Genomic DNA, 12,147 nt, shown 5'->3' with positions numbered 1-12,147 from the left:
ATTGAGAAAAATTCTGTCCCAACCATCATGATTGATTAATTCCAACATGGTCTAGGCTAACCCTAGAACTTCCAGGTCATTGCATGCAATTGTCCGGATAATGCCAAAAGGTTTAGTCTTCAAGAGATTGTAGCGTGCCCTATGTTGTGGTAGGGCGAAGGATGGCTCGCCAATAGGTGCCGCTTCGCTTCTTGGCCACTTTGATAAAACTCACTTGACCGGCATTCCTATATCATAAAAACACAAAATCAAACCAAGATTTTCTTGAATACAATCATAGGAGATACCCATAACATCATAGAATTAAGAAAAGAGTGAATGCACAACAATTTCAATGTGGAGAATGAAAAATTCAGCATTTGCTACAGTAACTTGTAAAAATTTTTTACAAGAGCTTCTCCTAGACATGTAGCTTCCCAAAATTTACAAATGAAGGAAAATCTCTAGGAATTAATCACGCACCAAATCATAACAACCAATCATGCCATTCATACTTGAATAAAAACACAACAAAACCCAAGTTTTTTAACAAAACCTTGAACTAGGGCTTGAAAGCTTGGAGTGAAGAGATCCAGTGAAAAAGATGGTAAAACTCCAAGTAAATCCCAAGATTAAGTTTGCAAGATGGAGGAGAGGAGATTAGGGAAGAAAAAACCAAGAAAAATGGTGGAGAAATGAGGTAGACTGAAAGAGAAATGAGAGAAAACAAGGTGGAGAAGATGGAGGATGGTGAAGAGAGAGAAAGGGGAAAAGTACCCCTATAATGGGCTGCCTAGACCATGCAGGTGCCATGCGGGCGCATGGCACCCGCAGCGGCTAGAAATTCCAGCCCATGAGTGCTTCTGGCCGTGCGTGCACACTGCGTGAGGCCGGGAGCCTCACTGGCGTCTCACGGGCGCATGGCGCCCGTAAGACTCACAACCCACTGGGGCTGTGGTCCTCATGGAGGGTCTCTTGCAGGTGCATTGACACCTGCAAGGCCCTGGAACAAGCCACAAGTGTCCATACGGGCTGTTTACAGCCCATATGGACTAGGAAAATTGAAAAAGTTGCATGGTTCCCCTTGCAAACTCAACAAAATATGAATTACAACTTCTTAAACGCCGAAATAACAATGAAACATAACTAAACAATACTAATTCAAGGCCAAAGACAAGCGAGCAAGCCTTAGCATGAGTTGAGCACAACAACAAAAATACGAGAAACTCACAAACATAAACATTCAACCACAACAAAGAAACTAAGAAATTGAAAGAAATACGAAAATTTAAAGACTGCGAATTTAAAGACTTGGGTTGCCTTCCAAGAAGCGCTTGTTTAATGTCATTAGCTAGACGTACCTTCATTCTTACCTCATGGTGGATCAAATGGTGGGGACATACCTCCAAGTCCAAGAGAAGTGCTCCGAGTTGGGAAACTCATCGAGAGCTATGAAAAGACACCGAATTTACCCTTCCCCTCGAAGAATAGTTGATCTATCTTCCGTGGCGGTGATAGTGTGCTATTCATCCCCAATTTCTATTTCTTGTCCATTTTACACTAAATTTTCCTTGTGGTTGATTTCTTTTTATTGTTCGGCCACAGAAATGTCCCCATGTAGGCTACATGCTTTACTTGTGTGGGAGGTGAGATTTTCTTCTTGCATTCTTCACTATCTATTCCTTCCAAGAATTCATCCAAGGGGTTAATCGCCAAGATCTCCTGCACACAATTAGTAATAACAATATTAGTTTCATTAGTAAAGTAGTGGGAATCATCATAGCCCAAAGTATGTTTCATAGCCGGAGGAGTATAAAATGACTTCCTCATCCCCCACAATCAATGTCATCCTTCCCCCCCTTTACATCAATGAGGGCCCCAGTGGTGTTAAGAAATGGTCGCCTTGAGGATCAATGGGACTTCAACATCATCATCCACATCGAGAATAACAAAATTCACAGGGACAATGAGCTTGTCTACTCTAACTAGCACATCCTCGACAACAACTCGAGGTTTCTTTATAGACCGGTCAGCAAGTTGTTTATGTGTAACTGCTTGAATATATTGAGGAATTTCTTGAATTGATCCTCCTCTTTGTCTTGCTTCAATCTAGCCGGATAGGGAATGGCCGGCTTGTACTCGGGTATTAACAAGGATCCCCTTGCGTATATCTCCCTAAGTGCACTGGGTTGTCGAAGTAATAAATCCCAGATGAGTGGGTATTGTATCCTCAGAGAGTAGGGGATAAAGACACTTAAATTGTTTCTTAACTAAGCAAGGATGAATAATGGATTTGTGTGATAAGATGTAAAGTAACAAAAGTAAAAGAAACAAGAAAGAGAGCACAAGTAAAGGAGAAGGTAAGGCAATCGATAAAAGTGGGGTACCCGGATATTGTTCCACCTAGGACAATCATTTCAAGTGCAAAAACCCTCTATTAAGCTTTCTAACTAATGCATTAATGAGTCATGGATATCCTTAAATACATGGTCCCAAACCTAAGGTCAACCATGCCTAACTCTATACATGTCCCGGAGGAGAGATTGAATAACCTCTCAACCTCGCACTCATATAGAATTGCAATGAGTTCTAGGGATTCCAAGTGATAAATCATCTTCCTATATGTAGACCTAACCCTTTGGTCCAGGTGGAAGGTCCCTAGCCACAATTAAGCCCTAGGTGCTAATATCACTTCAACGCTTCACTCCGTTGCACCCGCAACTAAGCCACAGTGGAAGGTCATCCCTTAGCCCATTCACTCTACTATGACCGCAAAGAGCTTAAGGAAATGGAGGTAGAATAAATCACACCGGAGGGGAAAGGGGACGCTCTGCTACCTCTCAACTCACCCTCTCAACCCTCTCCAATCTAGCTTTGTCTTACTCTCATGGTGTGTCACTCACTCACAAGGGTTACTAACAAGAACTCTCAACCCTAGTGTCACTCTAGGGGAGTATTCAAACAATCAAGCATACAAGATTGAAACTCAAATAAAACATCAATTAATTGAAAGCATAATAAAGAAGTTCAATGAAACGAATACATCCTAGGGTTCACAAATATCCAAGTACCCACTAGGGGTTTAGCTCTTCATGGAGCTAATTACAATCAATGAAATCGAATGTAAATGCAAAGAATCCATAAAAACCCCACTCGATAGTCGTAGCGATGGTCTTGTGGAGAGTCCTCTACTTGTCGCAAAGGTCCCTTTGTCCGGCCTAGGATACACCTCGCCGGATGGGGGCCAACGAAAGTTCTCCCACTAACATTCTTCCAAATGGAGCGCGATGTCGGAGCCATAGAACCTCTCCAAATCCCTAGCCAATACCTCTCAAAATCCAAGTCACCGTCCCTTTCTCAAGTTGGGAAAATGATGGAGAAAATAATGCTAAAATCGGGCTGAAATCGACTTTAAACAGGCTGAAATTGGGAATCCACATACCCCCTTGTTGATTTTTCACACGTGTGTGTGGAATTTTCCACACGCACATGTGGATTCTCTGTTTTGTTGAATTTCGACCTGTTATAAATAGTATTTGCTATAGTATTTTGCTACATTACCTGCTATAATACCGTCTCGAAACTCTCCCAAATCCATGCTTTCATCGAGGTAACACAAACGGGAACACATTTGTGTCGTGAATCGCTTTGCTTCTTCAATAACAGACATGTTGGTGGAGATCTTGCTGTAAAATGCACAAGCCGTAATGCTTGAATGTGATTGTCCTTGTGTCACTCCAAATCATGGTGCTAACTCGAATAGAAGGAGTTTGGCACACATTCTTACATCTTGAACCCGACTTGTGTCTTCCCGTTTCAACCTTCTCAGGATTTCCTCCAAATAATGCGCTTACGACCCACATTGGCTTCTTTCTTTAACTTTTGGCTTCACAACCCTATATGCATGAAAGTAACATAAATACAGACATATTAGAGTTAAAACCCAAGAAAAGTAATGCTCATTATAAGGAAAGAACACTTCGCATTCTTATCACACAAGCACTTATCAGGTATCCTTTGTGTTGGTATTTGATGGGTTTCTTCATCTTGCTTTTCCTTTCCTCTGTCAACTACACTTTCAGATGGCTTAGGGTCTTCCTACACGGCTACCCCATCCATTTTAGTACTTGAGCTATCCTCGGCTCTTCCTTCAACCTGTTTCCCGCTCCTGAGATTGACGACCTTCAAATGCTCCCTCGGGTTATTTTCAGTGTTACTAGGTAAGCTACCTGGGTGGCACTCCGAATTGCCCCTTAGCGAGTTGCCCAACCTGGTTTTCCAATGATTGGATCCAAGCCTGAACATTCCTCAAAACAGTGTTTCACTTTAGCAAATTGATTTTTGATGTTCACAAATTTTGCTTCAGTACTGATCATAAATCTCGCTAAAACATCTTCAGTGGTGAACTTCTTCTCTGGTTGTTGGGGGACTGATGTGGAGGTCCTAGTGGTTGCGGGGGTCGCTGTTGCTGTTGTTGGCCCCATGAAAAATTTGTGTAGTTCCTCCACATCAGATTATATGTGTTTCGATAAGGATTCCCCTGGACCTCTAGGGCTTCCCCCAACATAATCAACTATCTCGATTGGAGGATCAGAAGCTATTGAGATTGGACACTGAACAGTAGCATGCCCTGCCCCGCAGGTTTTACAAGACAAAACTGCTCCAGAACTTGAGCTAGCACGCAACACAAACTGATCAAATCTCTTTGGTAGGGCCTCAACCTTAGCGGCTAGTGCAGATTTGTCATTTATCTCATTAATTCCAGTTTGCCCTAGGAGTTTTCTGTCTAGTAGTCCAATGGCATTCATTGCTCGCCATGTTTTCAATCAACTTCTAAACATCTTCGGGGTTTTATTACTCAATGATCCCCCAGCTGCAGCATCGATTAGTTGTCTAGTTGCATAATTCAAGCCATTGTACAGCATCTAGATCCTCATCCAAGAAGAGAATCCATGATGGGGGCACTTGCACAGGAGATCCTTGAATCTCTCATGTGCTTCAAAAAGTGTCTCGGAGTCCCCTTGCCGGAGTGCAGAAATCTCTTGCCTCAGTCTAGCATTCTTGCTTGGTGGAAAATACCTTGCAAGAAATTTATCCACCATTTCCTTCCAAGTGGTGATCGATCAAGGGGCCAATAAAGTGAGCCATCTATATGTTCCTTCCCTCAAACTGAAGTGGAATAATCTTAATCTTATCGCATAATTAGACACTGAGTTAATCTTGAAGGTTGAACAAATTTGGCGGAAGCAAGACAAGTGAGCATGCGGGTCTTCATCAGCTAGCCCATCAAACTATACAGATTTTTGGACCATCCCGATCATGCTTGCTTTAATTTCAAAGTTGTTAGCCAATACGGTGGTAGCATGCACACTAAATTCCTCACTAGTAAATTGAGGCCTTTCATAATCAGATAAAGTTCTCCTTGGTTCTGTGATAACTGAAGGTTCATTAATCTCAACTTGAGTTCCTTGATGCTCTGAACTCTCAGCCACCTCTCTCAACCTTTGATGCAAGGTACCTTCTTATGACACGCACCAATCAAACAAATCTAGTAGAGCCTATTGATGAAATTGAGATGGTCACAGTGTATTTGTACGTGGATCCCTTTGAAGCCAAGTGTGTCTAGTACAAGGGTGATGGTCACGCAGCCAAGTACAACCTAGAAGTTGAAATATAGAGTCCTCATGTAAATCAACACATCAAAGTACACAAGACTTGAACCAGAAGCTACAAGATTCCATAAAAGAAATACAACATCTAACAATGCATCAATAAAGATGATCATCCAACTTACAAACAATCAATCCTAGAGTTCATCATGTCCCAAACACAAATAAGTTAGTTCCTCATGAAAGAGGACCACTCATTCATTTCCAAGGAACAAGTAAACAAGAAAAGAAGTAAGAACTACTCCCTCTAGCTTTAGATGCAGTTAGATGGTGAAGATCTTGAAGATTTGAAGAGATTTCCCCTCAAATTATGTTTTTGATGCCTAGGATCTTCTCCCTATCTTCTCCTCCAAAGCTTGCCTACCTCTTGGTGAAGTCTTGCACAGTATTAAGAGTCAATAATCAGGATATAAGAGGAAGATAGTAAAACAAAATAAAAACAAGTAAATGGAAATATATGTACAAAAAGAAGAAAATGAACAAAATAAAAAAAATAATGGCTAAATCAATAAGCTCTAAGTTTTCTGAGTATTCCTTGTGGGTCCCCAGCAACGGCGCCATAAACTTGATGTGAACTCATCAGCAAGTGCACGGAGTCATAAAGTAATACCTCTCATGCAAGCATGAGAGGGTCGTATTCCCTGGGCCCAAGGATCTACCCTTACTTCCTCTTTGCATATTGTCTAGTCAACGATTTGGAAGGGGTTCTCTAAACTATTAATTAAATTAAAAGAAACTACAAGTGGAGTCTAAAACAAGGAAAAGGTATAAAATCAGGGGAATGAAATGGTCGCGGATGCAGATTCCCTAGGGGTTTACTAAAGTGCATAGGATGCTAAGAATGTCATGCAATTGGAGGTTTGGACCAAGAGACTTTCCTAAAATAGATCAACCCGATGGTCACGATAATTGACCCCTAATTTGATACAAGTATTGATACGGAATTTCTTCCGATCATATCCTCATATGATTGCAATGAAAATGGGGAAATCTCTAATTAGGTCCGGAACACAACTTGGTCTAATCCTAATGTTGGAGGGTTACAAAATACCTCATGGTCACGGTGAATTTGTACATGAATCCCTTCCAAACTAGATGTGTCTAGTACATGGGCGATGGTCACGCTACTAAGTACAACCTAGAAGTTGGTTTACAGAGTTCTCATGTAAGCAACATATCAAATGCACCAAGAATGAATCAACAAACACACAACAATTGTAATAGACATAATTAAATCATCCAAATACACAAGTTCACCCCAAGGTTCACCGACATTCGGTGACCTTGGGGTCTACTCGTCCATACACACAAATACAAATAATAGGCTCATGAAAACAACTACAAATGGCATAAGAAAACTCCCTCAAACAATGGAAGTGAGATGATGAGCCAAGCTAGATGGAAAGTTTCCACGGATGCCGCAATCGGGGGTGGCTTCACTCGTCGTCTATGAGCTCCCAAAGAAGAGATCGATAAAAATCTAGCCAAACCAATCTTCTCCCTTTGATTCCCTTTCTCCAAAATGCGCGATCTTGCCTCTCGAAGCTAGTGGAAGTCAGCTCCAAGAACTCCCCAAAAACCTTCTGCAAAAAACCTCTTCAAAAAGAACTTCCTTTGTCCTAGAACAAGCAGTCCAATTTATATCCCGTCAAGTCCATACGGGCTCAATGTGGGAGCATGGATGCCCATGAAGCTCACTAGCATTTTGCCCAAAAAATGTCTCGGTGCTACAATAACTCATCTACAGTGAATCCTGTACATTGTTCCAGCTATAGTACTAGAAGTTGTGAATTTCCAGCAAACCTCACGGGCACTCATGTGGGCACATGGACCCCGTGAAACTTACAACCAAATGCCAGCAGCGTCAATCAGTGACTCTTCTACAGTACCTGCTACTATGTCAAAACCCTAAAAACACAGTTTTTGATGCCGAATTCCTCCCAATTGCGTTTTTGAGCTTCGTTCAGCTCATTTAAAGATCTGCAACACTGATATAACCAATTTAGACTTAAATGGGCATCAATTCATTAAAATATACTAAAATAATACAAGATCAATACGTATAAAATATGTATATTTAGGCGTTTATCAAGTGCGCTGAGAGAGGTTTAGCGAGGTGATGAGATGGCCGATGAGATTGATAAGCTGTTGGTCGTGGGAAGCTGGAGAAGATTATTATAGATCCAAGAGCCAGCTATCTACACATTGACGCTAGAGGTATTAGCTTCCATCGAATTTGATCAGTCGTACAAGAGATTTAACACCGTCAACGTCATACAGTTCAGAGCATTCGGACATCATTTTAGCATGATTGTCACTCAGTTTTCAATCTGGATGCGTTTACATGACGAGATGTATACAGATTCAGAGGAGTACGATCATTTGCCGATAAACTACCCTGGCGCACTAACCCCGCAGCGAGTATACTGAGCTTTATGTGGACAGGGGCAGTATGAGCCAGGAGTGTCCAAGGCAGCGCACCTATCCTGGCCGAGTTACAGATACTTACATGCGGTCCTTAGCAGATCTGTGAGTAATCAAGGCGACATCACAATTGTTTTGAGCCGCCAGGAGTTGCTCTATTTATAGTCCATGGTCCATAGCGAGCCGATTCACTTGGGGCACATAGTGGCAGACTACCTGAGGTACCAAGGCCGGTATGCAAGAGTGAGAGTATTATTCACTGGTCCTTACATCACTAGACTCATCCTGGGGATGGGTCTATTGGACGATATCCATAGTGCTGAAAAGATGATCGTTCCCTACCCTCTCGGCATTGATACGATGATCATGATGGGATTCATGCGCAGGCACGGGCCTGGAGAATATATTCTAACTATGCCTATTTCAGAGATAGCCGAGGACAGTGGAGACGCAACAGAGGGTTCACAGTAGGTCCCCGAGCCTTCGCTAGAGCATATGGAGACTGAGGCACCACCTGTAGCACAGAAGCTGCCTCCAATGCGCATATTTTCTCCCTCTTGAGCCTATGATTGATTTGAGAGGTTTGAGAGTGCTGTGGGTGTGCTTCGAACCGAGATAGTTGATCGACACGAAGTGTGTACACCCGCAAGCGCACGAGGTCGTCAAGTAATAAACCACTCGCGCACGCGTGAATGGGTCGTATTCCCAAGGGGCCTGAGGAGCTACCCTACTCACTTCTTACCTGTTGTTTAGCTCACCGATTCCAAGATAAGAGAAAAGAAGAAAAGAAAGCGAAACGAAAAGCGAAATGAAATCTTAAGAAGTACGAAACAAGTAAAATACCGGAGATGCCCAAGGTTGGAAAACAGTCACGGATGCGGATTCCCAAGGGGGCTACAATAGTTAGTAGGAAATTGAGTAATAAAGCACGTGGCTAGTTGGACCGAGAAAACCAAGACCTAGGTCAACCCGATGGTCATGGCAATTAACCCCTAACCCGGTGCAAGTGTTGAGCGGAGAATCCCTTCCGCCCAACTTCCCACACGGTTGTAAGGAGAATGTAAGTTTTCACAAGTTAGGGTGGAAACACAAGTAGTTTTCAAACCTAGGATTGGAGGGGTATAAATACCCGATGGTCACGGCATATTTATACAATGAACCCTTCCTAGTTTGGTGGAGTCTAGCACTAAGGCAATGGTCATGCTACAAAGTGCTACCAAGAATTTGATACATCACTCAATCAAATGTACCAAAACAAGCAAGAACACCAAACAAGGATCACAACAAGCCAAACATGCATAAACTACTCAAACAATCCAAAACATCACAAGTTCGCCCCATAGGTTCACCTACATTCAGTGACCTAGGGGTTTAGTTGTTCATCTTCAACAAGAAAACCAAATAATCCATACAAACAACTAAAGTAAACATGAGGAACACTCCCTCAAATCATGAAGGTCGAATGACGCAAGAATCCCCGGAGAAAGCCTTCCAAAGACGCCACTCGAAGTGGTGGCTTCCCGTTGTCTTCAACCTCCAAGCAATGATGCCCTAGAAGTAGATCCTCCTCGTTCTTGCTCTCCCCGACAAGAAAATGCTCGGATTTCCTCCCTTTTTGTCCTCCTAAAGCTTGGGTTCAATTGATGTGGAAGTGTTCTCCAAACCCTAGCTGGCCTTGTCTCCAAAGAAGAAGAAAAATCAAGATGAAGCCCCCCAAAAAATGCCCTTCAAGACCTTATAAGTGCCCAGATCCCGACCGGTAAACGGGTCGAGATACCGCCGTATACTGACCCCTCGGGAATTTCAGTTTTTGCCGAGAAGCCCGCGATGAGCTACGATGGATCGCTATGGTGAAACTACTACATGAATACCTCTACATCACTATGCTACGAGAATCTCGGCCCCCCGGAAATGCCACTTTGTTGCTGAATTTATCCCCAATCGCGTCGCCGAGGCCCCAAGGCTTCAAATGGGCCTGAAATGTAAAAATAACACAATTTAAACCAAAAGGGCATCGATTCAACAAATAAATATAAAGAATCCTACAAAACAAATACATGCAAAGTACGTACTTTAAGACGTTTATCAATAGCCAAGGTTCATGTGACATAGACCGCGCAGTACACAGAGTTGATGGCACATCTCGACACCATACAGTAGTTATTAGAGTGAGACGCTGCCTCTCTATTCATTATGAGGCCCCGGACCCCTGAGGCTCCTTCGGCATCACCATCACCAGATCCACTTGTGCCATTTGATTTAGCACCACCAGTAGCAAAGCTAACAGTTGAGGACACCGACACTTGATGCATCTTTCATTTTATCTTTCATATTTTATTTTTGTATTACATTTTGTACTTGTACCTTCAGACAGGATCCTCCTTCTAAGTTTATCTTTTGTTGTCTCGAGTTGCATCTCCTTGCTTTATCTTTATATACTCAAGTTTTTTTTTGTTTATTAAGCTTTACTGAATCCCCGTTGTGTATCCGTGCAGATGGTCTTGTTATTATAGGAATTAAGAACTAGTCATAGACACGGCCAAGGTGCTTTACCCTTGGCCGTATGTGGTTCACAACCCATTGGAACTTTATTCCCAAGGATTTAGCTCCATCAAACGCACCACTAGGAGTCATGAAAGTATTGTTTCAATTGCCGCTCCTATATATATTCTTGATTGTTATACTTTCTAGTGTGCTTGCATATGTACATTAAGGGCAATGTACAACTTAAGTGTGGGGGAGAGTCACATTGCACATGTCCTTTACATAAATGTTAATTGACATACATGCTCATGTAGCCAATGGCGGTTCACCTTAGTTGTAATGATTGTATTCTTGAGTTTAGGTGGAATTTTAATGTTGAATGTATTCATGCTCTAGTTTTTACTTGAATTTCTAGGAATTTTTGCCCGATTAACACTTGTTGCACTACTCGCTCATTAAACTCTTTTGGAAACTTAAGTTAGATGTTTAAGGGACTAATTAGTTTTGTTTCTTGTGTTATTCTTGTGAAAAGAATAGAAAAAGAGAAAAATATTTCTTGTTGGTTATGTATTGCGGGGCGAAAAAGCTACAACCTATGATGTATGAAGCTACTCTCATAAGTTGGATATTAGTTATGCCCTAATGAGAGAAATAATTATCTCATAGGATGAATGAAAGCTACCACCCCGGTAGAAAGAGCTACCAACTCAAAAGTGTGAAAGCCATCTTAGCGGCCGCTTTGGAAAGGGCTACCTTAGGGATGTGTGAAGCTACTACCATCTCTTTATTTTGTTGTGTTTTGTGGATAAATAAGTCCCTTATGCTTAGAAATTTGAGGAGTATACTTTGGGTTGATCTGAGTGAGGCCACACACTTACACGATTTCGTGTTTGTTGCCCTTTTTTATTCGAGTTTTTAGCTAGAGCAATGATTTTTCGTATTTGGTGATGAAATTTCTAGTACTTGTAGAATGCTTTCCTTGCATGTTTTGGTGAAAATAAGGCCAAGCATTTTCAATATTTCCTTGTTGTATGCTTCAATGTTTTATTTTTGCTTGAGGACAAGCAAAAGCTTAAGTGTGGGGGAGTTTGATAAGTGCTTGTGAATTAGTAATACGAAGTATTCTTTCCTTATGATGAGCATTACTTTTATCAGGTTTTAGTGCTAATACATGTGTATTTGTGTTACTTTTGTGCATATAAGGTTGTGGAGCCCAATATGAAAGAAAGAAGCCAAAGTAGATCGGAATGCACTATTTGATGAAATCTTGGAAGGAACAAACGCGAAGACACAAGTTGGGCACAATGATATGTGAATGTGCGCCAACCTCCATGTATTCAAGCAATTACAATGTTTGGAGGGGCATAAACACAGTCACATTTGCGTACCATGACTTGTGCAATGATAGCAAGATCTTCACCAATGAGTCCTTTTATTGAAGAAGTGACGCGATCTACGGCATAGACGTGTGCCCATTTGTGTTGCCTTGATAAAAAGTGTGGAATAGGAAGTATTTTGGCTGCAGCAGGTTACTACAGCAAAGCATTGTAACAATTTACAGTAGCAGTTACTGTTCACAACCCGCAGAAAA

The 12,147-nt window shown here is 41.8% G+C and overlaps 1 non-coding gene across 1 annotated transcript; it reads left to right on the top strand.

The window, feature by feature from the left end:
• The first annotated feature begins 4,926 nt into the window (after positions 1-4,926).
• LOC120267431 lies at positions 4,927-5,033 on the top strand. The gene has a single exon (XR_005538460.1). It is a non-coding gene; the product is annotated as a small nucleolar RNA R71 (small nucleolar RNA).
• Positions 5,034-12,147: the final 7,114 nt, after the last annotated feature.

The sequence above is a fragment of the Dioscorea cayenensis genome, chromosome 1 (assembly GCF_009730915.1).
Source record: "Dioscorea cayenensis subsp. rotundata cultivar TDr96_F1 chromosome 1, TDr96_F1_v2_PseudoChromosome.rev07_lg8_w22 25.fasta, whole genome shotgun sequence".
NCBI lineage: Eukaryota > Viridiplantae > Streptophyta > Magnoliopsida > Dioscoreales > Dioscoreaceae > Dioscorea > Dioscorea cayenensis.
The sequence above is the reverse complement of the archived record's forward strand: the minus strand, read 5'-3'. Positions and strand labels throughout refer to the sequence as shown.